The following is a 26989-nucleotide window of genomic DNA, read 5'->3' as shown; positions in this document are numbered from 1 at the left end:
GTTATGCCAACCTTCCCTGCTTCAACACAGCTGAGCATCTTTATAATCCATAGCCAGAAATTTCAGGTTCATATAAGATGAACTTTATTAATCCCATTGTTATGACAGCTCACAGAGATGATTTAAAGTGCAAAGACAGAAAAACAAGTGTTGGTTAGTAGTGCAATGCATGGAAAACACTTTTTGGAGTTGATGCTCAGTTTGTTATACACAGGAATCCTCTCCATCACTCATGTTTTTAATCTCTCATCTTATTCTTAACTTTGTGTATTTTCAGTTCACTGTAATAAATAAACGTGCAGAACCTAAATCTACATTTATGTGTATTCATGTGTGTTTGTCCTGAGAAAACCAATTAACTCAGTTGCTTTTCTGATTTGAGATTTTGAGTCGAGATGTGTTTGATAGTTTGACAGATTTGTAAAAATAAACATGACTCTTGGTGGCGCTGTACAAAGAATGACAGAGCCTGTGTGAGGAGGGGGCGGTGACTTATTTTCAATAACCAGGTTGTTTTTGTGCTTTTGTATTGAGACCATGAGGACAAAGATGTGGCACATGGTAACAGCCGACTGAGCTTTACTAACCCACATCTAGGGACAGAGGCCATGATCAAATTCTTTGTGTTCAATCCTGAATGGTCTAAATCGCCACCAGACACATCTGCTGTTGGCTGCCAGCCTCTAGATGCACAGGCCGTTCATTTATTAGATTAAAGCTGTGACCCAGGATTCCACGCTGGTGGTTCACAGCAGGGCCGTGACCCCACCATTTGGGACCGGCTCTGTGAGATTAGCGTTTTCATCTGGACACTGTGATGACACCCTAGTAAGTGTGATTCTACTTCCTGACCGGAAGATCACACTTTGAGTCTTTGTATTAGTTTGACCCTATGGACTTTATGGCTTAACTGTATTTTAATAAACTGACAACCAGGCAGCACCATCACATCAGGCACAGAATCTTATCTTGGGTTTTCTGCATTAGAGTTTTAATTTGCATTAATCTGAGTGTGTGCCTGCACCAGAGTGGAGGACTGACCGAGTGACACATGGCAGTCTTCCTGTCGGCCACGTTAACGACCACGTTAGAGAGCAAAAACTATGACAACAGACAGAAAATAGAGATTCAATAAAGGAAACTGAACTCCAGAAACCTCATTTGCTCATTTTTGTTGTTTATCCACATTTGTCACTGCATCATCATCTAAAATTGGGCCAAATCCAAAATGGCAAATATCCAGAACCACCACCATGTTTCTGCTGCAGCACTTATCTCCTCTCCCTCTTTCCTCATGATTATCTCTGCTTCACTTCTCACTTTTTCCTTCATTCTTCAAATCTCTCCTCTCTGTGTGGTCCACTCCTCTGTGCTCCTGGTTTATTTTGCTCTGTATTCTCTGTCTTTTTAGTGCTTGCCAGAGAATGATTTTGGAGGCTCTTTTCATTTGGTCCCTTTTTAACCACCAAGTGTGAAATACCTACTACAGCCTCCTTTGTTTCTCTGCTAGTTTTCCATTTTTTAATTTCTGTTTAAATTGCTTGATGGAGGCATTTGGCAGGAAATGGTTCAGGTTGGTTTTTTATCAGATTTAACTAACACTGCAGCTCTGAATTTCACATCTGCCTGTTGTCAGAGTTGATCAGTGTGTCATGTACAACAGTGTGGTAGTTTTGCTAAGGGATCAGCACCGACTACGCAAACACACACACCAACAGATCATCACTCACAGGTGCTGAAGGAGTGTGAACAGACTAATCTGCCCATTTACATTTGGTCCTGGCATTTCTTTAGTCTGGCACTGACACATATGGCACTGACAACACAGGGCTGTAGGTACATGCCTGTATTTCTTGACTTCAAGGGTCTGTAGGCTAAGGAGACAACCACAGACACGTATCTTTGTCCTACCAATCACTTTATCAATACCAGAATTGAAATTGGGTTAACAGGATGAATGATCTGTCAGTGAGGATGGGACAGTTTTATTTAGTTACAACTCCTTCTGAGTCAAAGTCAACTTGATTTTTATCTGAATTCTTTTTCTAGCGCAGCATTCCACTCTTGTATTGTGTAATTATTGGTGGTGTGGTTATATTTCTGTATTTTGTGCATCTGTGACGATGTTGGGAGCAGGTGAGCAGTTTTCACCAAGTCTGCCTTGACCCCGTCTCTGTTTGTCTCCCCCCTGTCGAGTGTCGTTTGGTGTGTGAGAGGTGTGTGGGTGCGCATCCCTCTCTCGGCACTGACCCGCTGCTCTGCTGCACTCTGCTTCCACAGCATCCCGCTGGCTGCCTAGCAACGCTCAGTGTCCATGGCAACAGAGCCAACAAACGCCCCCACTCCTCTTCAGTCTGTACCCCTCAATTAGGGCGAGAGCGCGGCAATCAGGAGGCCGGAGTCAGCGAGCGGATCAACAGGGAAGCCTGGGAGGAACCAGGAGAAACATTCAGGGTTGGCTTACGGGGACGCACAGCTGTGGTTTGTGTTTCAGTCAGAAAATAAGGCCATCATTCTGACCAACATGGGAACAAGGAATGAGATGACTTTGGGTAGGCAGTGGCACATCACATGGAAGAGGTGAAAATACTGTCTACTACCACAATATAGTTTTTCTCACTTTGACAATATGTGGATGTGGACAGAAAGATTGTCGTCATGGCAACTCAAACCCATCAGACTATCATGGTTGATGACCCACAGCATATTGACAAGAACAACAATAATAAATAATAAGCTTAATGGTACAGTATTTAGAACTTGAGGAAGTTCATCACATCCCAACACAAATTAAAAAACACATATTGATTGAATGTTAAGAGGCGTTTATGAATATTAACAGACCAGGCAGATGAATATCAGACTGTTGTGCTCTAACCCCTGCTCAGAAATGTCACACTAAGGTTTGACCACCAGATGTCACCACTGAGTCCGATGGTCCCAGAAAGTGCAAATATGCAGTGAATAAGACGCATCCAGGTGCAAAATGTTTAATTTACAAGACGGACTGAAAATTGGGCAGAGCCTAGATTAGTGTGTGTGTGTGTGTGTGTGTGTGTGTGTGTGTGTGTGTGTGTGTGTGTGTGTGTGTGTGTGTGCGCGCGCGCGTGTGTGTGTGTGTATGTGTGTCAGTCTAGTCCCTGGATACTGAGAAGTCTGATGACTTGTGGGAAAACACTGGTCCACAGTCTGGTTGTGTGGGCTTTAGTTCCTTCTGTCCACATGGCAGACAGTTAAAGAGTGTGTGAGGTGTGTGTGTGTGTGTGTGTGTGTGTGGTTACTCACAATGCTTGTGGCTTTGCAGATACAGAGTCTGGTGTAAATGTCAGTGATGGAGGGAAAAGGGATCCTATTGATCCTCTCCGCTGTCCTCACTGTGCCAGGCAGTGACGTGGCTGCTCTGGATGTTCCCCATAGTCCTTCTGCAGAAGGGCGTCAGGTGAGGCGGGAAAAGGGGTCAGAGTCCGAATAGGAACCCAGGTCAGAGATCAGAACAAGGATGAGCAAAGAGAACAAACACCGGAGAGAGAGGTTCATAGTGAGTAGTGGCTGCTGGCTTTTGTAACCAGCTTATTCCACAGAAGAAGCTCAAGTGAGAGTGGACGGGACCAGCTGGAGCACAGACTGGGGCCAGGGAGGAAGACAGAAGAGTATCAAAATAAAAGCTTTGAACATGAAGCGCCTGGGGGAGGGGGTCAGGATTAATACTTTGAACAGTTATAATAGCAGCAGCAGGCGTAGTGGTGCCAGTACTGGTTCCACAGGTACGTCACTACATTACACTGAGAGAGGTTCTGTTATTCAGCCTCACTGACACACATGTAGTGGACGCCATATCACTACACTGGCTTCCCGTTAGTCAAAGGATAGATTTTAAAATTTTATTGCTAGTTTATAAAGCACTAAATGGTTGTGGACCAAAATATATCCAAGATATATTGGTTCCCTATGAGGTTTCCAGACCCCTCAGGTCATCTGGGACAGGTCTATTGTGTGTTCCCAGAACCAGAACCAAACAAAGTGAAGCAGCATTTACTCACTATGCTCCTCACTTGTGGAACAAACTTCCTGGACACCTGAGGTCTGCTCAAACTGTCAGCTCATTCAAATCTGGACTGAAAACTCTGTTGTTTACTGCTGCCTTCGAATAATTTTTATCTTGTTTTCTTAATGTGCTTTTATGTTTTATTTTAATTTACTTTACTTGATTTAAATTTATTTTATGTTAAATGTCTTTATTTTTAAATGCTCTTTTCAATGCTTTTAATGCTTTTAATGTAATTGTATGCCTTGTAAAGCACTTTGAATTGCGTAGTGTATGAAAGGTGCTATACAAATAAATTTGCCTTTGCCTTTGCCTTTACCAGAATCAGTCCAGCAGCAGCAGAACCTGCGGCCTCCTGGGGAATGAACAGCTCTGAACATTATTCAGAGGATTCACTGCAGGACTGTTGGATCAGTCTGACTCAGCAACAAGTAAAGTAGGAAAACAGTAAACACATAAACGTCAGAAGAACATTAAACCACGTGAAGCACAACGAAGTGGCAGCGCAGACGTCAGGAAGTGAAACTTGTAGTAAAGACAAACAGCCACTTGAGGGAGACACAGATCTAGGAATGAGCTGAAGTTGGACCAGGCTGTGTCCTGTAGGGGGCGACATAAGTGCTGCTACCTGCAACAGTCTGCTCCTCGATGTTTTCAGCTACTCTCAGAAATACCGACCTCCTTCAGGAAGGTCAAGAAGGACTCAGCCTCTCCACAGCTCTGCTCAACAGAACGTTCTCAAAACAGCTCACTGAGGAAGCTTCTCCTTTAGCATCCAGGAGGCCGATTCCTCCAGGAGCTGGACAGAGACCAGTATATACTTGTCCTGATCTGGACAGAGACCAGTATATACTTGTCCTGGTCTGGACAGAGACCAGTATATACTTGTCCTGGTCTGGACAGAGACCAGTATCCTTGTCCTGGTCTGGACAGAGACCAGTATATCCTTGTCCTGGTCTGGACAGAGACCAGTATCCTTGTCCTGGTCTGGACAGAGACCAGTATATACTTGTCCTGGTCTGGACAGAGACCAGTATCCTGCTTTGGTCCCAACACTGGTTCCCAGACTGGTACTGGGAGCAGCCACGTGTCCGTGTTTAAGGCAGGAAACGTGTTGGAAAGGCTGCAGACACACTTTCAGCTCCTTTTCTCCTCCTCCTCTTCTCTCTTCCTCCTCTTTTCTCCCTCTCCTTTTCTCCTCCTCCTTTTCTCCTCCTCCTCCTCTTCTCTTCTCCTCCTCTTCTTTCCTCCTCCTCCTCTTCTCTCCTTCTCGTCTTCCTCTTTTCTCCTCCTCTTCTTTCCTCCTCCTCCTCTTCTCTCCTTCTCGTCTTCCTCTTTTCTTCTCCTCCTCCTCTTCTCTCCTCCTCCTCCTGCTGTCCCATGTGAACAGAGGCTCTTTTCTTTCCTCCTCTTCTCTCCTCCTCTTCTTTCCTCCTCCTCCTCTTCTCTCCTTCGCGTCTTCCTCTTTTCTTCTCCTCCTCCTCCTCTTCTCTCCTCCTCCACCTCTTTCCTGCTCTTCTCTCCTCCTCTTCTTTCCTCCTCCTCTTCTTCTCTCCTCCTCCTCCTCCTGCTGTCCCATGTGAACAGAGCCTCTTTTCTCTCCTCCTTCCTGGAATTCAGGAACCCCTCACACTTTTAATTTATGCGCATATTAATTGCTGTCCATTGTGGTTTCCACCGTGGGATCCAACATGCTAATTTTTCCCTGCTCGTGAATAACCTGCTTCCTTCACGTCACCACCGTCTTCTGGAAAGATCAGGGGAGTCCTGAAACTGTGACACTGTGCAGGCAGCTTCTCTAATGTCAAATTGATGTCAAATGTCAAAACATAAAACAGGAAATCTGCTGCTCATCCCTGAATTTATGCTGCAAAGATTCATCACAGAAAAACGGTTAAACAATTTGGCCATTGAAGTATTTTTCATCCATCCATCCCTCAATCATCCATCCATCATCCATCTATCCATCCATCATCCATCCATCAATCATCCATCCATCATCCAACCATCGTCCATCCATCATCCATCCATCATCCATCCATCACTCATCCATCCATCATCCATCTATCCATCCATCAATCATCCATCCATCATCCATCGTCCATCATCCAACCATCGTCCATCCATCATCCATCCATCAACCATCGTCCATCCATCCATCGTCAATCATCCATCCATCCATCATCCATCCATCATCCATCCATCCATCCATCATCCATCGTCCATCCATCCATCGTCAATCATCCATCCATCCATCATCCATCCATCATCCATCCATCCATCCATCATCCATCGTCCATCCATCTATCCATCCATCCATCTATCATCCAACCATCATCCATCCATCGTCCATCCATCTATCATCCATCCATCCATCTATCATCCAATCATCATCCATCCATCGTCCATCATCCATCCATCATCCATCATCCATCTATCCATCCATCTATCATCCAACCATCATCCATCCATCGTCCATCCATCCATCATCCATCCATCCATCCATCCATCTATCATCCAACCATCATCCATCCATCGTCCATCATCCATCCATCATCCATCGTCCATCATCCATCCATCCATCATCCATCCATCATCCATCCATCCATCCATCCATCCATCCATCCATCATCCATCAATCATCCATCCATCCATCATCCATCCATCATCTAACCATCCATCCATCCATCCATCCATCCATCATCCATCATCTATACATCATCCATCTATCATCCATCCATCCATCCATCCATCATCCATCCATCCATCATCCATCCATCATCCAACCATCCATCCATCCATCATCCATTATCTATCCATCATCCATCCATCATCCATCCATCATCCATCCATCCATCCATCATCCATCCATCATCCATCCATCCATCCATCATCCATCCATCATCCATCCATCCATTATCCAACCATCCATCTATCTATCATCCATCCATCATCCATCCATCATCCATCCATCATCCATCCATCATCCATCCATCATCCATCCATCCATCATCCATCCATCCATCATCCAACCATCCATCCATCGTCCATCCTAAAATGGGTTTTCATTCATCTAAAATCAGCCGTTAATATTAGCGTTAATCTTTGCATGAAAAATGCGTTGAGCTCCGCAGTGTTTTCACAGTTTGGGGGCTGATAGTGTGAAGCTGCTGTGTCAAAAATGTTCACACGCTACTTTTATTTTATTGTATTTCACCGAGAAAACTAAAATCACGGTTTCGGTTCGTTGAAAGTGAAAGGTTGTTCTCATCAGCAGCCACGGAAATATATCATTTGTACCTGGTCAGACCTGGACCGCTCCCTCAGCTGACCAGTCTGGCATTATTAATCCTTAATTAATCCTAACTATGGGCAGACGACGATCTATTGCTGCGGAGTGTGTGTGTGTGTGTGTGTGTGTGTGTGTGTTTTAAATTCCATGTGTATTATTATCCTGTATCTCAAATTTTATGATGATGCCAGATCGCTCTTCAAAACGAGGCTGATAACTACACCTGGGAAAATTAAACTTCAACACTATTTTTAAAATTCGGGTTTTCTCATTTTTAAAAATGAAATTTTACGTAATAGAAGAATCGATGAGCTAAAGATTTTTTAGACAAACGATTTACCGCGTTTGGGAAACAGAAATGTTTCACGCATTAATATATAGAAAGATCCTTTAGTGAACATTAAAGAGCAAACGGGTTCCCTGAGGTTCTTTTCCTTTTTCTTCCTCTCACAGTTTGTGGCTGGTTCCCTGCCTGTTGGAGAACAACCTAAGAACAACCTGTCACTGACCGAACCACCGACACCTGCAGTTCATTTACACACACACACACACACACACACACACACACACACACACACACACACACACACACACAGAGTCTCTCTCACACACTCACACACACACACACACACACACACACACACACACACCTTCAATAAAAAATATTTTTATCCTATTTTTCTTTTTAGCTGTTTAATTTAAAAAGAAAAAATCTCAGGGATCAATTATTATTATTATTTTTATTATTATTATTATTATTATTATTATTATAATACTTTCACGGCCTGCTCAAAAACGTGATCTCATTAATGCTTAGAAATGAATAAATGGCTTTTTATTTTGTCCTAAAGTCGTTCCCGCTCCTAAGACTAAGACAATCTATAACCTTCCACTGGTCAGACAATGGGGCCAAAGTGAGGACGCCGTGGTTATGTCGCTGCGTGCAAACCCTGAATTGGACAAAACCTCTAACACACATAGAAAACGAGAAATTTAGATTTTTATTTAAGCCTGCTCTATTTCGTTGTTAATATCATGAGGAACTGCAATTACAATTCTTACACACGCAAATGAAAATGATGTCTTTTTGCAAATGTACCTGCATTTGGCTTTTCTGCATAAACACACACTGTGCACCATCGAAGTGATCGAAAAGGGAAAAGATTAATTGCTGGTAATTTATGAACCGAAGCGCTTTCACTTGTTTTCTTCGCCCCTGAACTGGATCCATTTATGCTGCTCGAAAACATTTAGCAAATCCCGCTCAGTGTTTTTTAAGCCTGTTAATCATCATTTTAAATGTTGTGTCTTAATGTGTCACCGCGCGAAATTTGGTCCCGAAGAGTCAAACGTTTAGGAAAATAAAAGCCTCCTCAGGCCTCCAGCCTCAGTGAAAACCCTTCGCTCAGCGCACCCGCAAAAAAAACCAACAACAAAAAAAAAACGTTTCCCCCCAGCGCCGACATGAATTTCTGACTCATTAGCATTTATGCAAATTAGTTTCTAATTGCAGGCGTAATGACTCTGGCGTGGGAGATTCTTCACTCCGCCATGTTTTTGTTACTGCGGGCTTTGCAGGAGCCATTTCTTCCTTCTTTTCTTAAAATAAAAGCGGACTTTCTCTCATTTGCGACAGGGATCCTGTCACATTTTCAGACACTTTCTCCTTTTACAGGCCGCGCTCATCTGTGGCATCGACAGAACCTTTTTATTTTGCTGCTCAGCGCCGCAGTGAAACCTGCTGCCCCGCGCTCACACATGCAAACGCTGCCAGAGGAGGATCTAAGTTGGAGGTGAGTCTGGAGACCTGCAGCTGCAGAGACCTGCAGAGCCCGGAGCTGCTCTCATGAACGTGTGCGGGCAAAATAGAAATGCAAAATGGCAGCACATGAGGAGATCAGCAGGGTGAGGGCTGGAGCTGCTTGTCAGAGTCTTTTAGAAGGAAAACCAAGCAGTCACTCTAAAGGTTTGATGAGAAACGGGTGTGTTCAGGTTTTAGGGTGTCACACCTCCTGCAGCAGCAAAGCAGAAAAGGAAAAATGTCCCTTTTCAATTAAAGACAAAGTTCTAATTGTTTCTGTCTTAGCTCATCCGGACGTTTTATTTACCACCACATCACTGCTCCCTGCTTGATGGGCTGGTTAGGAGAACAGGGGGTGTGGTGGGGGGGTCTGCCCCACCGAGCTACAACAATATGGGCAGGTTTTGAGGGACAAAAGATCCGGAGCTTTGGGTTTCAGAGCACGTCTCTGACCCCAGGACACTGGTGTACTGGGAATACTGGGATCTTACAGTGGGAGAGGGGGGCTGGTGTAGTTTACCTGTGCAGCTACTTGTTTAGGACTAGTGCATCTATGGAGGCCAACACATTTCAAAATAAAGGCTATCTTGAAAACTACTGGTCTGTAGCATGGATGTTTGTGTGCTTGGAGGATAACCTGCAATTGTCTCAACTAGGTGTTTTTAGAAGATTGTCCTTTGTCCACCTCAATATACGTCATGTTTCTCCTCCACAGCTCTGTTTACAGAGCCATTTTTCCAGAATAAAAGCTTAACATAAATGAGTCATATAGGCCTAACTCAGAAATGCAGATGAAATCGGAGATTAGATAAGAGTTTGATCCGCTGGTTAAAGTCGTCCTCATTCAGGGTGCAGAATCTGCTGGATCCTTCCAGAGGAGCACATGGCTTCATTACTTTAGCATAAATTAACTTGAAAAGTATAGAGGAAATATCCAGCTGATGCTGATTGTCTGTATTAATAACTGTCTGTATTAATGTATTAATACAATCAATCAGTCAAATGACAAACAGCATCAGTCCCAAACAGACGAAGATGATTCAAGATTTGTTCTGAGCAGAAAGTTTGGGACTCAAAGCTTCAGCAAAACAACCAAATATTTCAGCTGCAAGACATGGAACAGCCCTGTGATGGACTGGGGACCTGTCCAGGGTGGACCCCTGCCTTCCACCCGAAAGAGAGCTGGGATAGGCTCCAGCAGGTCCCTGGGACCCTGGTTAAGGAAAAAGCGAGTATAGAAAATGGACATGGAACAAGTGTGTGTGTGTTACCTGTAAGAGCCAGATCTCATTGGAAATTCTCCTTATTCTGCATTGGGATTCGACCAGAGACCATTTTGCTGCAGACTCAGTGAAACCCTGGATAACAAATGATGCCTACATTTGAGAGACAATCACTGTGAATGAGTCTTGTATTTTTATTGTTTATTATTTTACTTGCATGGTTCATTCATAGACTCTTTATGATGCATCAGTGAAGGAGCTCACGCTGCAAGAAAGAAAAATACGTGTAAAAATGCTTTTTCTATTCAAACGTCAGAAACAGTGGTCTGTGCAGCTTTGTCTGAGGGGCTGGTTCCCTGAGTGTGTGGCTGGAAACAGCTGTTGCTGCCTTAAAGACACAAGCTGTGATAAAAAAAAACTACAACCTGGAAACAAAATTCAGAGACCAAGACTGATAATGGGTGGAAAACAACAGCAGAATGTGCTGTTCTGCAGCTCCATCACTTTCAGCAGTGGCACTGTGACTGGGAGGTTTTAGTGTCTTTACTGGTTCGAAGGTTCGTGTTAACCCATCCATCTTTGTGCCACAGTGACTGTCAAGTATGAGCAGAGTAGCTTTAAATATCTGGGCTTTGACACGTGGAGCATGACACACTACAGATTTTCACGTTCATCACTTAGTTACATATAAACATATAAAGTGGATCTGATGCTACATCTGGACCTGGACTTTGTTCTGACTGTTGCTCAATCAAATGTCTCATAATAACAATGACACTTTCTGCTATTACAGCCATTGCACAGGAACTGTTTTAGCTGAGATGTTTATTGACACTGATGTCATCCACACAACAGAGAGGTGGGAAATCAGCACATTTACATTTACAAGAGGTTTTCTATTACTTCATAATTCTGATATAATCTTTCTATGATATAATTTTTTAACATGATTTTGATTCTATGACTCATACAATAATCTATTTATCTCTCTATTCTGATGGACACTGCAGATTAGGATTGTCATGCACAACATGGTGTAGCTACTATCAAAGATTAAGAGAGATGATGGCGGGTGCACTCACAATCTCCAAGAGCTGGACTTGATTTTGCAGTGCGGTATTTCTCATGTGATGGATGTTAAAGCTTTTCTGGAGCCAAACACAGCAACTTTCAGTTGTACTCCAATAACTTCCAAGTCCAGCCAATTTTACAATTTAAATTAATTATTGATGTTGTTGTTTAAGGTGACTCAGTTATGGTTAGAGAGTCTCATGAAGCGCACACAGGCCTGGGCAGAGGAGGTGCAGGGGGAGAGGCCCGATTACCCGCCTGTCCCTACAGAAATGGCCTGATGGGTGCTAATGAATTTGGGATGTGCCACCACAATGCTGAGCGGCCCGCGGTCCACCTCGGTGCCGGGTTCCCATGCAGCCGACGGAGAGGGATGATGGGGGAGGAGGAGAAGTGATGGGGTTCAAGAGGGGAGGGGGTGGCTGCATGGTGAACCCAGCCTATTGTGCCCGGTGCTTAGTCCATTACCCACAACCAACCACTCCGCTTTCCCAGGAGCAGCTCGGGGCCTGCCTGCCTGCCCGCCCGGACCCGGTAACCAGGCATCGGCGCGGGCGAGAGGAGGGAGGACAGAAACAGTAGCCGTATTTAGAGCTTGATCTCCAGGAAAGCGTCCAAAATCTGGAGAGAAAGAAAAGGGGAGCCCGGGACATTGGTAATGCAGAGAACCCCCCCCCCCCCCCCCCCCCCCCCCGACACACCACCACAACAACAAACCGGGCCTGACAAAGTTGTCTCTTTGGCAGTCGCGCCTCCTATTGAACCAGTAATTTATTCAAAGGAGATTTTTATCCCCGCGATCTGATTATTATGATAATCAACTGAGCCAGACCCCCTTTCTTGGCTCTTGTCTGCGGACTCTGGGCTCGGCGGTGACAGTAAAAGCTGATTTGCACGGTCTTCACCCCCTGGCCACATTCCTGGACTCCTCTGTACCAAAGACGCAGACAATGAGGAGAGTGGATGTGCGCACTTGATCGAGGCGCATGAGCGGAGGCCGCAGTCTGTGCCGGGGCTTTGTGTCAAATGAATAGTAGTATCCAGACAAGATTACACGAAACTTTTTATAATCCCACATGGACCAAACGGGACTCGAACCGACACACTTCATGTGTGAAATTCCTGCAGCAGCACAGGGAAACTACCAGGCCAGTTAAACACAATCAGGGGATAAATGATCAACCTGAGCAAAATATTTCGTGTGACATGAAGATGGAGCCAAAATTGTGATAGTTGTGTTAAGTTTTGTGCTGAATATGAAAAGGATAAAAAATCGACACGAATCCATTTCCAGCCTTCTCATCAGTTTCCAGGCTTCTGATCCTTTCTGAACTTGGGCATCCATGTTTATTCTCCACTACATCTGCTTTCATTTTTAGAGGGTGGGGCAAAAACAGACCTGCAGCGTGTCATAAAGGGGAGGGCCTTGATGGTGGTATATGTTTTTACAGGACGCATGTTTTAACCTCATATTAAATCTAAGGCGAGGGACCGCGGGTGCGCGGCACCGCGAGAGCAGGAGGGGGCGGCGAGATCCACCTCCGCGGGAAATAATGGGGATGATAATAAAACAGGGGGAAAACCCTTCTGAGGGAACCTGAATGGATGGAGCCAGAGAGACGTCACGGCCAGCCGCAGCCATGAAGACCGTGCGGTCCAGCCTCCGGCAGATCAGTTGGGCTCCATCTCCTGAGCCGCTGGTTTCTCGCTTCTGGAGCGCGGAGGTCGCAGCGACCCGCAAGCAACGGCGTGAGTATGAAATATAACCTGTGTTTTCTTCAAGGGGAAGGCAAGGCAGGGGCAGAGTACTGGCTAAAATAACGGGGAACGCACATTTGCATCCGCACCGTGTACGACGCCGAGCCGCGCACGTAACGGAGCCGGATGCGCGTAAGGTCTGGATGTGGTAACTGCAGGCGAATGTGCGGTGGCTGCTTGTGCTGCAGAGCTTCAGCTCTAGATAGATTTCACGTTTCGCTCCCGAGGAGTCATCATTTCAGCCCGAATGCAGCGAGCAGGTGATGGGGGCACAGAAAAGGACCATTTGGTTCCTTGTTTCATGTTCTATTTTCCACCGGCACCAAAAGCTCCGGGCACAGAACATGCAGCTCCAGCTCACCCAGTTCTTAGGGAGCAGTGTGGAAGAGTGGCCAGGTCCTCTGAAAGGTCACAGACGAGCGCGCAGAAACAAACCTGCTCTGTGGGTAAATGATGGCATTGTCAGTGTAAGGCTAGAGTGAAATTAGACGCGGCTCAGCTCTGGCTCTGCTTTGAGGGAGAACTCTGTTTCATAGCCTCGAAGACCGACTGTTTCTTATGCGCCAGTCACAGGGAGCCGCCAAGGCCAAAAGGCGCTGGCAGCACTCATTTCATTTCTCCAACACACCTCCGGCCACTTAGCAGGTCACTTCTCCAGCTCGGCTCTCTGAGGCACCGGCAGAGTCAGGCAGCATATGGCAACAAAACCAGAACCATGACACGATCAGGGTCTGGGGACTGAAAGAGAAAACCCCCTTTTCAATCTCTCCTTTTTGCCAAATTAAGCCCCGGCAGGACCAGTGAGGATTACTAGCAGACAGGCCTGCAGTGCATGCGTAATAAGACAAAGTGGAGGCGTTCACACCCAGGACTGGCGGATAAAAGGATCACAAGTCCAATATCCAGTCCACGCGTGTGCGCCGACTGCGAGGCCTGTGCGGAGAACACGTGTGTCCCCCGACACCCTGAGACAAATCTGAGGCTGTGCAGCTCTGAGGGGGTCCAAGCTAAAATATCTGCTATTATGCAGAAGAACATGAGTGTTAGTGTGTTTGCACACACGGGTCCGTGCATGGCACCAGAGAGTGAATGTGGGAAAGATCGTTAGCACCAAACTCAAGGTGAAAATCTGGAATTTGTTCCGTGACGTTAGGGTTTTAATTTTTTGTTTTTAGGGAAGCAACTGCGCCACACACACACACACACACACACACACACACACACACACACACACCCTCACACACACACACACACACACCATGACCAGGTTGTGCGTATGTTTTGGTTATCATGTTATGGACACACGCCCCAACATCAACATTGCTTCTTGTCCTGTGTCCAGTCCTCGCGCTGTCTCACATCCGAACAATAACATGATCTTTTTTTCCCGGGGTCTCACGAGAGACACGTGGCTCAATGACGGCTCAGAATTCAGGTTGGAGACTTTGGGAATCAAGTATTTTATATTTGAAGGAATAGTAACTCTAGTGTAGGCGATATGGTGCTGCACATTCAGAGTTGTCAAGGTCTATGTATTTCTCTATATCCGCACCTGTAATAGCGTTAAACGTTATTTTCATTTAAACACCCAGCATCGCCCCACGTGATGCTCTTATTTTGTAAAATTCACACCAGGACGTGTGGAAAATCATTTAATTTGATCAAATGTGAAATCGCTCCGCTCCACACACACACACACACAGTACAACAGGCCTGTACGTGTAAGCCACTATGCCGTTTTCTTACACACGCACACTGTGCGCGTGAAGATGCAGGACTGAACCCGATGTAGAAACGGAGGAAAACGAAAAGTCACCTCGCGATGTAAGTCTGTCGAGTGGCACTTCATAATAGGAACCAGTTTCGTGCGTGCTGATCAGCTCCGCAACTTGACGTAAATTATTTCCAATTAAAAGCACCGGATTTGTCGACGTCACTCATGTCTCAGCCAATGGCGCAGCCTGACGAAGTTGGAAAGGAGCCGTAATGTATTCGTGATTTTAAAGGCGCTCAGGTGAAAAAGAAACGAGGCCTCGGTCGGTTTAACTCCGTTTGAAATTACTGATTAGCCTAAAAAAACAAAAAGTAAGCTCTCAGTTAACAGCAAAAACATTTTTAATTGTCAAAATTATCTTAAAATATTTTAATTTACTAAAGTTTCACATTTTAAAACTGTGTATGTTATTATTGCACCTTAAAACACAGCAAAAAGATGAAATGAAAATGAGGTGGAAATTATGAATTAAGGTTATTTTTTTATATGTGTGTCTTTTAATAATCTAATCTAAATCTAATGAATCTAAAAAAAAAATACTGGTCTATTTGACTGAGGTATTTATGGAGTAAATGTGATAATATTGGTCTATGCATGACTGCAGCTGTGATTATATCTGAGCCTGGGTCAGTGCAGCTCAGGCTCATTTTGTCCGTGTGGCTTGAAGCAAGAAACAGCTTTTAAACTTCTGCAATGGTCAGAAGACGAGCTGCTGGAGGGATTTGTTTTTTAGCCGTCTGTGCCAACGCCTGCGTGTTGCCAGTTAGCTCATGTGTTGATGTGGAGAATATTCTGCGCCTCCGTCACTGCCCTGTCTCAGTATGTGTCCGTGACTGGGTGGTGGTGCAGGTGGTGGAGGAGGCTGCCACATCGGGGATGTGGGCACACACAGCAGCTTTAATTAGACGGGGCCTTGTGCCATGTGGCACTGTGGCGTGTGTGTGTACTCACACATATGCAGGTGTGTTTCCTGTGTGTTTTGTGGCTGTTTTAGGTTTGAAGCCGAGTGCTTTGAGAAGCCTGAGGATTCAAACGTGCGGCTGCTACTGGCATGTAAGGCAACGTTCTCCTTTCGTGCGAAGACATCTGGAAGCCATCTATGTTCGCTTTGACCGCGTGTGTTGCTTTGGCATCCGATAATGTAAATGAAGACAAACCAGCTACTTTTAATTCTTCTTTTAATTTGAAAATGCAGTTGGGCCATGGTGGGGGGGGGGGGCAGTGTTTGAAGCCATCACACTCCTATGGAGCCAGACAGCGGGTGAGGTGGGTGCGTCACAGCGATGGGCGCCGGTCTGGAGAAGGGGAGGTTGGCACCAGATCCAGTTTGATCTGGTTCAACAACCTCTGCAGATTGTTGTTGGTGCCTCTCACTGGTTGTTTGACTTTGGAGCTTGTGATATAGAGGCATTACTCACAGACCAATCAAAGCTTTGTTTGCATAAAAGGAGGTTTTCTATTGCTGGGTTGGTTTGAGACAGTGAGGGCCCACTGCATCACAAAATGAAGGAAATTTAAGGGCCTTTGTAAACAGAGTGAGGAAAAAGGGCCCCGAACCACAAGAGTAACATCTTTGTTCAGAGTAGACATTAGCTGCTCCTCTTTTTTTTCATACAGACCGAAAATAATTTTGACCAATTCCCCAAATTGTTCTGTAAATCATGTAAAATCACAGAGATGGAGTCAGTTAAGTTGGTACTAAAGACTTTCTCCTCTGCTGATAGGTCGGCACTTGGCCCATGTCGCTTCACTTGCAGCTTGAAAGGATGGGTAGCCTTAGGGGTTGGTTGTTATCTTTGGTTATCTAGCTGTATGAGTGATGTACATTCTTCATAAAGCTAGATAACCGAAAGTAACAAGAATCCCATTACACTCCTGAAAAGGCATCAAGACCCCAAATGTGGCTCCTTCCAAACAGAACTCAGCTACAAGAAGACGAGAAGAAAATGGAAGATGTTTGAAAAGACATGGACACGGGATGCAGCAGAAGGTAGGGTGCATGAGATTGGTGTGTTCACTGTAGGTGTGAATGTGTGTGAGCAGATCCAAGAGCCACAGGCCTTTAGATACACAAGACCTCAGTGGGAGGGCCTCTGTATAGTCGTTGTGAGTATGTAAGAATAAATGTACGTGTACTTCATACAGCTCCTCGTCAGTTGCAGTTTTCCATAGCAGCTCGGTTGGTGCAACAGGACCACTTTTAATCTAATAATCCCCATGATCTCTGTGTGTGAGGCTGCCTGCAGGCTCTTAGCCTCACATGGCTGGGACTGGTGAGGTTGTGGAAAAATACCCACGCTGGCTCACCAGATTCAGCGGACTTTGACTTACTACTGAGTTTGGTCATTGTTCTTTTACATTTCTGCTTTGCTACTTGCATCTTTGGTGTCAAGGGAACATCCATCCATCCATCCATCTTCTATACCCGCTTTTCCTGGCTCAGGGTCACGGGGATCTGCTGGAGCCTATCCCAGCTCTCTCTCGGGTGGAAGGCAGGGGTACACCCTGGACAGGTCACCAGTCTGTCGCAGGTCAAGGGAACATGTACTATGAAAAGAACGTGGGCCTTTCATTCTGTAGGAGTTGCACACAGTGTTATGAATTATACAAATGACTTGGATGAGATTGTACGAGTTAAGAATGCTCCATCCGAGTTAATCCAGGCACCAGTGCCTTGCCAGCACCTAAGCGAACAGACAAGAATTTGTTTGAGGCCAGGTTTGTTAAGTTAGCCATTGTTGATTTTTTCCTCCTTCCCACCTACTCCTTTTTCTCTTCTGCATGAAAAGATGTTTGATTTGGGGTCCTGGCCGTTGTTTGATTTGACGTGACAGTTGGCTTGGTTGTGAATGGGCCAGGGTAAAGCCTCCATTGCATGAGGTGCTCCCCTGTGAAAAGGCCTGATGGGATCTGGCTGATCGGTGCTGAGTCTGTGTGTAAGGCTCGGAGGGGGGAGTGGTCCAGGGGCAATCAAGCAGAAAGTACCCCCAGTGACAAGATCCACGAGGGAGAGAAGGAGAACAATCTCAGCCTTTAGGTTCTTTGCCCCGTCTCATGGTGAGGAGTAATTGGTCAATCAGATCTTCAGCCTCAAGTCCTCTGATGGCTGATTGAAGGTGTGATTTCTTTTCTGCCCATCAAAGCTGAGGGTCGCTCCCGCTGAGCGAGGCCTCTAAGGATTGTTCACAAAGTCTCAAGGCTTTGAAGCTACCATGCTAGCACTGAATCCAAATGTAATACCTATTCACGTGGTGGTTTGCTGTCTCAACATGGCTCCGCTACATCAGCCCCATGTTTGGAGCAGCTTGACATGGTACCAATCCAAACAGTCGTGCAGGGCAAAAGTCCTAAAAGTTTGCAATGTCAATTTCTTCGAGCTCTGCAATTGCACCGGCCTGCTGCATTGCAGGTGCTGAGTGTGACACTTGAGCTCTGGGCTCAACTATCAAGACAGAGGAACAGGAACTGAAGCCGGAGGTGTCAACGTCTTGGATGGCAAAAGATAAATAAATCAATAAATCAATAAATAGTTCCTGGTTCCCCCCCTGTTGTGCTGCTTCCACCACTGCCAATGTGTTTTAAGTACAGTGTAGACTTATGAGCAGGACTGTGTTATTGTAAATTACAGGTTAGTGACTGACTAATGTCCAGGCACTTGTATATCTGTGCATGTATGAACTGAACATGTTCCATCCATAAGATGTCGCACAACGTAGGCTGTTTTCTGTACTGTCCTTTTTACATGTGGGGGCTAAGTGGGAAATGAAGTCTTTGCACCCTAAGGAGCACCTTGGGAGATCCTGCTATGGTGCAATGCTTTGTGCTGGCTCTGTGTGTGGCACAGTCATATCACTGCACACTGGAGAGCCCGGAGTAGAGGCCACCTCAGCTTCCGCCTGCCTGACAAATGCCTGGAAACGATTCCTAAAAAACACCTTAGGGCCTTTGCTCCCTGTCTCTGTCCCACGGCAGCATCTGAAACAGAAAGGAGGGAGGGCAGGGGGAGGGAAAAGGAGCTGGAGGGTGGTGGGTTTGTCTTAGCTTTCATGCACTAGGAAAGCAGATTTAGACTCCAAGTGTCAAATAGAAAAACTGCCATTGTGGTTGAGTCCTACTTGCCCCCCCCCCAGTAGACTTTACAGTCAATAGAGCTAGTGCACTTGTCACCGAGGGACAATGTGCCCCTTTGCCTCCCTTTCAGTCCTGCCGGGTCGGAGCAGCCAGACAGTTTTCTCAATAAGACCCAGTGATTCCTGGCCCCCTTTCATTGCCTCTCTTTCTCTTGATGGAACACACCAACAGGGTTTGGAAAATGGCTTCACTGTCGGGCTGGAGCTGAAGGCCAGACCCTGTTATTTTACACACTGGCCTTCCCCCCTCCCTTACATACCCACAGAGAAATGAATGTATCTTAGGCAGTTGCAAAAGTCAATGGGCCTCCCCAGACAAAGGAGATTAGGTCTGACAACTTAGCAGTAACAGGTGTACTTTGACTGTGCTCAGACCACACGGGGGGTGGCTGCTGTTGTCTGACCCATCGTTCTGTTGCCTCCCTGCTAGTTTTGAGGTGTGGGGAACATAAAGATGAAGTTTGCTGTGCGGTCTCAGGTGAAAAGAAAGCTGCAGACCATGCTGACTGAGAGTGTTTGGTCGATCTGTCCAGCACTGGCCTCTTACCAGTTCACTACTTTTGAAAAATCACATTTCTCCAGTGATTCGCTAAGTTTTCTCCAAAGGGATTCTGCAGATATCTTTAGATCTTGAGCTGTGCTCACCCAAGGGAGCGAGTTGAGGGTAAACAATGCAGGCACACAGAGGAAGAGAGAAATATCAGAGGGAGTGTGGCACAGCACGGTATCATGAATACGTTTTCACATTCAGAACTGAGACAGTGATGTTTTAGAGGTGGAAATATCTTTCAAAGAAAGTGAGTGAAGCCTTTTCGAGCCATACCTTCAGTATTTTTAACCACAATAAACCCAGTCTTTCAGCAACAGTACAAACAGAGACTCTCTGAGAGAGAGAGAGAGAGAGGAAAACAGTGCATGTATTTATTTGTTTCAGTCGTTAATGAAGCTTTTACTGAGAGCTTTGGTCCTCAAAAAAGCCCATTCTGTTGAAATGACTTGGCAAAGCATCCGATGGAGGGTCTGTTCAGACTGAAGCTGCTCCCGCTGCCATTGTCTAGCTCTCTCTCACACACCTACGGATCCAGAGTAAGCACACAATTTCATTGTTGTGTGAGCTGTTAATATCAGACGCTTCACAATAGAGACCATTCGCCATATTTGCATAAGGCACTTTTCCAACAAGGACCCAGAGAGGGCTTGAAAGCGGGCCCACTCCAGTGCCAATGGCAAAAAATGTCAAGTGCCAATTAGGAGAGGTTTGCCACCATTCAGCAATACCCCACCCCTGTCGTCCTTCCTCTCCCTGATTACCCGCCCCAACTCTCTCACACTCCAAGTCACCCCAGTTTTACCACCTTATTCCAGTCTCCGATGTAGCCATCCCATCCTACCACCCAGAGACAAAAGCTGGTCCCCCTGCGCTTTCTACTGGAGGGTCCTTTCTGCTGGACATATTAGCAGAATCAGAAAGTGTGCTCCCTTCACCATTTAGTCTTTGTTGATTTCTTTGAATAGAATGGTTCAGGAGCTCTGCGGCTCCACCTGCTAGTGACTATTGAATTGAGCAGGCAGGCTCCACTGTGGTACTTTGGTTTGAGATTCACAGGTTTGCGTGGGCAGGTATGTGTAGTTAAGGGAGGGATTATGGTAAAGGTACTGATGTCTTTTAGAAATAATTCCTCTCATCTGATGTGCACAGGGAGCCTGCGTTAGTGCTACTAGCATGTAGCCCCTTGCTTTAAACAAGTCCTGCTAATAATTTTGCATGGCGCACATACAAATACAGAGCATGTGAATAGCTGCAGTCAGAGACGGTTTAAAGTGAGAGCACATGCTTTGAGTCAGCTGGTAGGGCTCAAAGAAATGTACAATAACACTATGGCCTGGTTTACTGGGCTCTGTCAAATCCACTTTGGCTAAACTGGTGAGTTACAATGATGCTGATCAGCTGTTTGCAATTCTAGCAGTGCTGAAAAAAGGCAGAATTATTTCACTTAATTGCAGCTGTCAGGTGGTGACAGGAACATAGAGCATCATCGGTGTCCTTATGCTGTTTACACTGGAAAAGCCTTTGGAGACATCAAAAAACAATCAGAAAACATGGTCCAGTGACAAATGAAATTAAAAAATTAAGTCGTAGGGACAGTAAACGAAGGTAAGAAGGTAATCGTGTTTGTCTCATTGTGCTACTGTTGTTTTCCACAGCATTTACCTAACTTACCGCCTCCTGCCACTCAAAAGGCTTTTTCCCTTGTCCCCTTTTCTCTTTCATTCAATCTCTGTGTCTAGATTTTTTTCTTTCCCACCCTTGATTCTCAGATGGTTGGATCTGATTTGCATGCATTTGCATAATGAAAGTCATTTGCATGCTCAGGGGCAGACTGTACCATGAGAACAGACATGAAAAGGTGTTTGTGTATGTGTGCATGTATGCATTCATGTGTGTCCACGGTTTGCGTCACTATGCTTCTGCGAACTGTACATGAGTGTTTTGATGGATAAACCAAGTTGTTAAAAATTTCCCCCTAACCCTCTGATTTTCCCGTTTTCTGTGCAGGCTATCACCACGACACCACTGAAGGAAAGCTGGCAAAAGGAGACTGAAAAACAGAGGAGGAGGAGGGGTTGCTGTTCATTCTGCCCTCCCTTTCTCCTCGCTCTCCTCCGCATTGCCTCTTCCCACCTCCTCCTCCCTTCTTCCTTCGTTCCATCCTCAGCAGACTGCCCCTTTTTCCTGTACAGCGAGACGCAGCCCGCTCCACCATCTTAGAGCAACACTGGCATGAAATGGAAGTGGGAAGACCAGTCAGTGCAGGTAACACACTAAAACCACTGTGCCCGCCATACTGCATCTCTCCGCTGGCGCCGCCTCGACCCTCCATCCTCTCATTTTCCACCTCCCTGTGCCCCTGCTCCCTTTCTCCAGCAGCCTCCGCTTTAATCACCTCGGATATGTTGGTTAATTGCTTGATTCACAAGATGCGCTGATGGATAAAAGGGAGGGTGAGCTGATGTGGGCGGAGCCTGTTTTCCATGTGTGTTCACAGTAAATCACTCTGCTCTCGATGCCTCTCTCAGGAGGCTTTCAGTGGGCATCTGTCCTCGGAAGCGCCATGTTTTCTTTCCCGTTTGGGAATTCTCATGCCATCTTCATAGGCGTGCCCCGACATGGCGGCAGCTGCCATTTTGGAGATACGAGTTGTGCCTTCTGGGCAGCACACAAGCACTATTCCTGACTCCAAATAATTCAGCACTGCAGGATTCGTGCACAGTCGTTTGAAGACAAAACAGTGTGATAGAGTCTTTTAATTCAGTATCGTGTTCTGCTCTAACAGAATTATTACTTTTAAAAATCTCGTCTCGTGTTTTGCTTCCACTCCCTCACTGAGTTCCAAATAAATGTCAAGGTCGAGTAGAAACCGATGAAACCCACGAACCACTGGTCGCATTCTCGCCTCACAGTCCAGGCCCCTGCAGCATCTACGGTTACAAGCCCAAAGGAGAGCAGCTGAGAGAGTGAAAGGAGATGGTGAAGGAGTGAGAACGTGGGACCTCGACAGGCAGCATCTCAGGACTGGAAAGCCTCTTTGTGTTGGAGGGTGGTTCGTGCTCACACAAGTCGAGTATTGTTCTCCCTGAGCGAGCTTTATTCCAACCAGGGAGCTCAAAACTTTGAAAACCGCTTAAACCAAATGCCAATTAGTGTTGGCTGGGCTTGATGAAGTAAGGCAACCGGTAAACAATGTCCACCATTGTCCTGACAACAGAGGGCCCTCCCTTTGTTTGTGCCTCATGCTAACTTACAGTAGGGTGCCAGCCTGTAGCGCTACCAGAGGGACTGCTGATACTGCCCATTGGGTCCAGAGGGGACTGCTGATGACAGTCGAACACAGGAAAGCATTTTGTCATTGGCTGTTCAAGCTGATTTCCCAGTTTATAATATAAAGCCTGAGTTGAAGTTTGAAAAGTTTAGAATTTCATCCAAACCTTTCTCGTTAAATTTCAACACCGATTTCTGACATTAACACAGACTGAACCTTAAGTGAATTCAGGTCTTACACTGGGTCAGTAGCAAGTTTTCTGCATTTCAGCTTTGCACATTTCAGTCTTGAAAAGTGCGGGAGTTCCTTGGCTTCCCTGCCATAATTGTGTCAAACTCAAAGCGCACTAATCAAGGCCAGACCTCCATAAACAGGTGGTAGATTGAGCAAAGAGTGCCAGCACCATTCTCAATTTACTGTGTAAATTATGCAGAGCCCAAAACAATGCAAACAGTCGACAGTGGAGTGGCTGGTGTGGGCTAATGAGATGATGAGAAGCCTGGGAGGGCTGGGAGCTCGTCGGGGTGAGGGGGTGGGCACGGCGGGCAGCTTGAGTCTGCATCTGTGTATTCGTGTGTGTGAGAGTCTAGAGGAGCTTTGGCAGGGAGGCAGACACTGTCCCGTCTACACAAACCCCACCGTCAGCCTCCCTCCTGCCCAGACTGAGCTGCAGAGGGAGGGGAGGGTTAGTAAGCAGCTGGGGCACCCTGCCCCCATTGCTCCAGCAGAAGCACCAGCCTTGGGAACCTCTGCGGCAGGGGTCCCTCCCAACACTGGCACGTAGGGGCCCCCCAGAAGCCAGGCAGCAAACCCCCTATCACCAACATCCCCTACTGCCTCTTGTTTCCCCATCCACCACCACCCCTCCCATCCTAATGTGAGGCTGGGGGCCTGGGAAGGACTTCAAGTTCATGGCCAGACCTCCTATTGAGCTGACAGCCTGACTGTTTGCTCAGTTCGGCTCCCTATTCACAAGTGGCTGGAGGGGGGAGTGCTGAGAAAAGGATGGATGATGGAGGGGGAGCTGCTAGCTGGGACACCGCAGCACTGTGATAGCTATTCATTCAGCAGAGTGAGAGAGAGACTGAAGAGGGACGGGGGGTCGGAGTCCGGGAACATAAATAAAAACTGGGGAATCCAGGCTCAAAGTTTGCTTTGAGCAGTGTGCGCCTCTCACACTCTTTTAGACTCTTAATTACCAGCACCTTCCACTTTTCTCTCTGCCTTTCTCTAAGTACACCCCCTCCTCATCCTCATCTCACACACACACACACACACACACACACACACACACGCAAAGTCGCAATCATTCTCATCATCCTCTCTCTCCCCTGGTTTTATTAGGCCACATGCTGGGGCTGTAAATTTACCATTAACAAGCTTATTCAGTGTAGCCCTCTCAACAAAACAAGACCATGATGCCAATAACTCAAAGCGACACCAATACCCGAAACTGCCTTTCATGCCACTAACCTCTCGCTCCCTCCCTCGTCCTCATGGGCCTGGTGCACCCACTCTGAACAGCAGCATGATGCTAAATGCCAGGGCCAGCGTTTGGGCGCTCATACCTCAGGCATTAGCACAGCGGTTGTTGATTTCTGCGGCTGCATTTTCGGTTCACCGTGCACTCAGTGACCTGCTGTAATATTTTAAGTTGCTTGTCTGAGCTGCTTGAAAATGTAAGAAAGGGGTTGTTAGCCTTCTGAAGTCCATCTCAGCCTAGCTTAGGGTGTGTCACATGCTTCCTCTTTGCATTAGCAGCTCATAGCGTACCAGGCTCCTGGTAAGGCCCTTCAGCTTGAACATGCAGCCCCAGGAAATTACTTTTCATGTTGGGAACAAGCCTTCTTCAGATACACCTGTGTCAAAAATTTATTTCGACATTGACATGATTGACCTCACTGTGTATTTTGGCTCTGAGGAATCGCAGCTGTGTATTAAACATATCTTTCTGTCTGTAGGTGTGAGTGTGCAGGGAATCTGCAATGGACAGAGCATGAGGACTCCTCCTTCAGTACAGACTAAATGGGTCGGTTCCTGCAGTGACGTGGGAACGTTGATGTCCTGTTGGCACCTCTGCGATGATGTTTGACCCGACACTCTGTTGTGAGCATCTTTTAGTGTTGTAGCAAACATCATGTTGGACAGCGACTGCAGGAACTAAGAACTCCAGCCCATAGCAGATGTTTTGATTGTTTGGATTATTGTTGTTATATTATCTTCCATTAAGCAGGTGAATTATAATATTATTGTAATGCTCAGCTAACACAGACCCAGCTCTCTGCAGGCCATATGGGATGAGAGGAGCTGCAGCCCTTTCTGTTTTGTTGTAGTTGCTCAGACTTGGAGACGTGTGAATGTGAGACCCACGGCAGCAGCGAATAATACTGCACTGCGATTGGACAGCTCCATGTGTCAGCTGACACAGTGGCGAAGGAGTGAGCTGTCGTCTTTATATTCTATGCAACTTGTTTATCTTCTTTTTGTCGTCTTGAATTTTAGATGGGTGGCGCCCCTTTTTGATTTGGTTTGATTCTTTCAGACGAGGAGCAAACGTCCCTGTTGTTAATGTCATGATGGAGAAAGGACAGTGTGTGACAGATGGCACAGCACAGCTCAGCTTCATCAGTGAATGTACTGAATCTCATATTTGCAGCATAACAGGCTTTGATTTGACTGTGCAGCCATGAGCCTCAGTCTGAGTAAATGTGGACCCACACGTTTAATATTCCTGATGGTAGAAGTGTGTTTGATCAGCAGGAAGTAGCTGCTGGCTGCGTGTATACAGAACACGCCACACTATTAAAACCTTCCCAGCAGGCTTTGAAACACAGCAGTTCAGCTCAATGCAGTCACCTGCTTCGCTGTAATGATGCATCTTTGGGTGAGACATGACAAATACATTGGCTTCACAAACGCCTTAATTTCCTGTCCTTGACATTAACACATACACATACACACACATGAACACACACACACAAATGCAATAAAGCAAGTGCTATCGCAGCCTAATTCACTCTATATTAATTTTCGGGAAGTGGCAAGTTTTTTATTACAATTGATAATCTATGCAAATCTTTTAAATATTACTTTGAACAGTCTTTGCAATTGATTCAAGGGAGACTATCTTGGCTTAATTTAGAAAATGTATTCTTTTGATAATCATGCACATCCCAGTGCTCAAGACAATTACTTATCTGCCTGGATAAGCTTGAAATTATGTTTTTAATCTCTGGCAAAAAAGTCACTCTTTTGATATCAGTCCAGAGGCATGAAAATCATGAATTGTGGTCTAAAATGAGTAAATGGGTTGCACTAAATTTCTTTTTTCTTAATGCAGATCAAACATATCTATTAAGCAATGCTCTATATGCCAGCACTTTTTGTTTTATATAAGCTGCAGTGTTTGTGTTATGCAACCTAATCTCTGTGAATGAGTGTTCACCACATGTGCCTTTCTATGGAAAACTGTCAGAATAGTAATAAAGGTTTACACTGAAAACAATGGAAAACTGGCTGCTGTGTGTGTTTGTCCCATCTGCACGTCATTAGACGACAGGATCATCTGTAATGATGCATGGAAAGGTTGTACAGTGAGCGGCCACGTGTGCTTCTGGAGTGTCCTTGAGCAAATCACTGAGCTTGGTCATCAATCAGCAGCGATGCTGCTCAGTGAAATACATAAATATCCATCTATCCAGGGAGACAGGAGGTAGATTAACAAAAATCTAAATTTATCCATTGGCCGGCATCTTCCCTTAAACGTTTTGCTTTTTTTCTGCCAGTCGGCTCTGCAGAGAAATCAACTGCCTTTCAGCTCCACCGTAGTGTTTCAGCCAAATGAAAAGATTATCACAATTCCCCCGACATCAGACACTTTTCAAAACACCACCAGAGATCTGGGTTTAGTAGTAGTGTTTGGCATCAAGCTACATGTGAGAGACAGTGGAGCTCTGTGCTGTTCTGTTGTAAATGAATCAGTGTAGTAACCAGCGACGATCCTGAACTTATAGTTGCATACAAAGCGATACCCCAGGATGCATCTGCCCACGTCCTTAAACCTTAAACCCAAAG

At 45.9% G+C, this 26989-nt stretch overlaps 1 long non-coding RNA gene across 1 annotated transcript; it reads left to right on the top strand.

Moving 5' to 3' along the window:
- The first annotated feature begins 16829 nt into the window (after nt 1-16829).
- Nucleotides 16830-26427, top strand: LOC113136517 (uncharacterized). The gene is made up of 3 exons (XR_003296271.1): nt 16830-16954; nt 21652-21909; nt 24877-26427. It is a non-coding gene; the product is annotated as an uncharacterized LOC113136517 (long non-coding RNA).
- The last annotated feature ends 562 nt before the right edge of the window (nt 26428-26989 follow it).

Source organism: Mastacembelus armatus, chromosome 16 (assembly GCF_900324485.2).
Source record: "Mastacembelus armatus chromosome 16, fMasArm1.2, whole genome shotgun sequence".
Lineage (NCBI taxonomy): Eukaryota > Metazoa > Chordata > Actinopteri > Synbranchiformes > Mastacembelidae > Mastacembelus > Mastacembelus armatus.
This window is presented reverse-complemented; position numbering and strand designations above follow the sequence as displayed.